The sequence below is a fragment of the Haemaphysalis longicornis genome, unplaced genomic scaffold, assembly GCF_048455015.1.
Source record: "Haemaphysalis longicornis isolate Haplotype H1 unplaced genomic scaffold, Haemaphysalis longicornis Haplotype H1 scaffold_2, whole genome shotgun sequence".
NCBI classification, from domain to species: Eukaryota; Metazoa; Arthropoda; class Arachnida; order Ixodida; family Ixodidae; genus Haemaphysalis; species Haemaphysalis longicornis.
In genome coordinates this window covers 116,052,917-116,056,722 of record NW_027526295.1, presented here as the reverse complement: position 1 = coordinate 116,056,722, position 3,806 = coordinate 116,052,917, and positions in this window count along the sequence as shown.

Here is a 3,806-nt window from a genome sequence, read left to right as displayed (position 1 = left end):
TATTTTTCGGTTTAAAACTGTGTATGCCGGTTGTAATTACACTCTGGTCCAGCACACTTAGCCTTTATGTTGTAACTGGCGTCAGCGCCACGCCTTGTGCTGACGCCAGTTACAACATAAAGGCCGCGTAACACACGTTAAGTAAGCAGTAAAGCCCGTAGTTTTCCTTAAATCCAGATTCGGGGGTTTTGGTTTTGTTTGGGATAATTCATGAATTTAGTTTGTTGGCTTACTTTTGAGTAAAATTAAGTTTGATATATGAATGGAAGTACGACAAAATGAAGAATTTCCGAAGTAAACTTTTCCTACGTGTGCATCTTCTCTCAAATGGTTCAATATTTCAGGCTATTCCACTTGGTAGATGAAAGGAGATGGAATTTTACTTGCGGCAAGGGCAACTTTCCCAGAAATTCTCAGTAGCTCTTAATCTATTTCGCCACGTATCCACGTTTTTAGGAGTGTAATTAGAGAAGTCGTATTCAGCTCATAAGCGACATTCGGAATATACAGCGGAAACTCAAAAAGTGTAGGTGCACAGTTTATTCTGCATGTGCTATAGATATCCCATCTTACTCGAGTTCGCTCCCTTAGTGATGTAGTTTTGAAAATCCTGGCGCACTGATTTATAGATTTTTTATGACAAATGGTGACATTGACTTGAGTGAATTTATCTAGGAAACATTAGTATGCAAAATCCAGTTGGATATAGGAAAGGGATGAACGCATAGTGGTGAATGTATCAAAATAAGCAAGTTACCCCCTATTCTGATTTCTCCTCTGAGGAGTTGGATAAGAGAAAGCGTTGCAAAACAGGTTATAGACATTCCTAGCAAGTGGGACCGGTATTCGCACAAAAATATAGTTTCATATCTCAATGGGCCTGCAATATAATAAGAAATATCTTAAATATTCTGACCGTTCTAAGTTTCTCCGCGGTGTGAATAAAACAAATCCTACCTTAATGCATCCCTACGGAATGATAGGAATGTATTCCCGGAATGTCAAGCCTCCAGTGCCAACTGTGTGGCTGGGCGATGGTGTCACCACTTGCACCTCTTCACTGTGTTAGGTGCCTTAATGGAAAATCTGTCTGTCCTCTCACCTGCGTGTTGGGCCAATTCCCCAAACAAGTTTACCCGAATTTGTTTGGATAAGTTTGTGAGCAAAAAGCGATTCTACATATTTAAGCTCCGAGCAGACATAAAGGAATATGTGAAAGCGCCACGTTTACTCGCAGATACGTATTCAAGCCAGAAGGAATTAATTAGGAGGAATATTGCGAAACCACTTTTTAGAACCTCATATCGGTCACATATATCAGCCAAAACCAGTCAAATACTCAATGGTCAACCGAAATAAACAAAAACTTGAAAGAATATAATTTTCACTCTTGATTTACTCGCCAGTGAAATTAACGACACAGCGTTAGTACAACCCTACAATAGGATAAAAATGTAGTGCCTAATATTTCAAGCCTTTGTGCTTAGCAGTTTCGGCTGAGATTTGATGACAGTTGCTTGGTCCAGCACTTCACTCTATTGATATAGAGGTTTCCTTTAGTTTACTGCCGGAATACGTTTTTGCTTAGGGACTGTACGTGCGGGGGAGAACAAGCCGGCGTTTCTGAATTTTCCGCTTTAGAGGAGAAGGGCGCGTGCGCGATGAAAACAGTCACTTCGGACTGGCTCCGCGTGGGTGAGAAGGAAAGCCCCAAGCAGGTTTTGTTGCTTCGAGGAGGCCCAGTCGATCTTCTAATATATCGGTGCCGTCGCATGAATAATTTATTAATAACCTGATTTCCGTTGGGCCATTATGGGTGAATATATTATGGGATGCGCCAGATACAGACATTTCGTTTGACGATCATAAATTCTACTGCGCTTTGGCGTTGGCACCCACGGCGATAAAAAGTTACACAGTAAAAGCTTGTTTGTTCAAAGTACGAGGGGACCTCCCCTCAGTTCAAATTTATGAAAGTTCGAACTAGCGAATGTCGGGAGAAAAAAAGCCGTACAATGCGACTGGGAACAGCACAGAATTTGAGCGATTCATTGAGTGAGAAAGTGTGCGAATGAAGCCTCTCTTTTATACTTGAATGCGAAATCTAGCACTTTTTGCTCGAACGAGCGAATGTAGCGGAAAGCCTGCTTTTCAGGTGTACTCCCAAACTGAAAAAATGTGGCCGCATACCTGCTGCTTTCGCTGCAAATGTCCGCCAAAGACGGCAGTCTTTCGTTGGCATTTTTCAAGTAACTGCCTCCCTTCTTTTTCCCACCGACCTCTCATGCTGTTCCTGTTTTGTGGCGCCCCTCCCAAGGTAAACACGCTAGAGTATTGCTCGAGTCAATTTAAATTTACCGCGTACCACTGTTCCAGGCTGGGTGCCTCGATGCCAGCGCTGCCGCATGGCGGAAACACGCGTTAATCGATGCACCGTACTTCAACGTTTATAGAGCCACGTTGCCCTACTCCATGTGCGTTCGAAGCAGAACGTGGAACCTATCTAGTTGAACGTTTCGTAACTATTACTGCTTGATTTTTTAAACGCCACCAGAAGGTATAATCACAGAGGCGCCAGCAGGCGACTGAGATCATTTTTTCTCTTGAGTGGATGTAATATCTCATATCACAAAAATCCCTAATCCATGAATTTTTTAATAACGGAACAGCGTAAATATCACGGTAAACAGCACCTGGAATGAGACAAGGAGCAGAAATACACGGCACGAGCGCTGACTCACAGCTGAATGTTTATTCGGACAGAAAAACAGAAAATGCAATGAGATGCGCGTGCACCGTAAGCACATTACGAAAAAGAAAAATGGATAGAAGAAAGTGGAATGTGGGCATTATCATGTTGTCCCCAAAAAATTGACCTCACAATCAAGCAGCCCATGTTACGGCGCACAAATGCTTGAGTCAAGAAACTTACGGATTTCAAAACCTTCGGCAATTTCTCTGGAGCGAGAGTCACTGGGCACGAAATTGACGGTGGTGCAACCACACTGCGGACTGCAGCCACAAGTGGAGAAATGGTCCGACAAATGGTCCGAGCATAAAAGCGAGCTTTTATGCTCGCGCAGATGAACAGTGAGGCAGCGCCCGGACTGTCCCACGTACACTTTGCTGCAAGACAGCGGAATGGAGTACACCACATCGCTTTTCACGGAACAAACTGGTTGGGGTGTTTTAGAGTTCTCACGTTGCTCGTGCGCAAACCCGACCCTCCTGACTTGTAAATTCTAGCACAATGGTCTTTGCAGGGTATTCCTTGCAGAGAAGATATCAACATTATATTTATTTGCAATCGTCTTAATGTGATGGCAGATGCCATGGAGGTACGGAATGACCCCAGCCTCTTAAACGTCCCATCATTTTTTCTCTGGGGTTGTTTCTCGAGCAGCAACCTGTTGAGAACTTTATGTGATGCGGAAAGAAGGGCGTCATTTGGGAAGCCTGCATTTTTGAGACATTCGACTTCACATTCCCAGATGGAAGTCATCTTGTGCACACAAGACTTGGAATTGCAGGAGAAAGTATGTTGACTGCAAGGCCTGACTTTACTCTTTTTGAGTGACCGGTAAAAAACTAAGTAATAGTTTCTTCGACCGGGGGGAAAGCTCACAGCACACGTGATTGTCTTTCAACGAGAGGGACAAATTCAAAAATTGAATTTTCCGTTCACAGAAACTTCGCAAGTGTATTCAAACCCCTGTGCGGTTGTCTTGAAGTATTTTAAGATATCAATCATGTTACTTGTAAAATCACTCCTTTTTAACGAATTCAAATAATCATGAACGTAACGG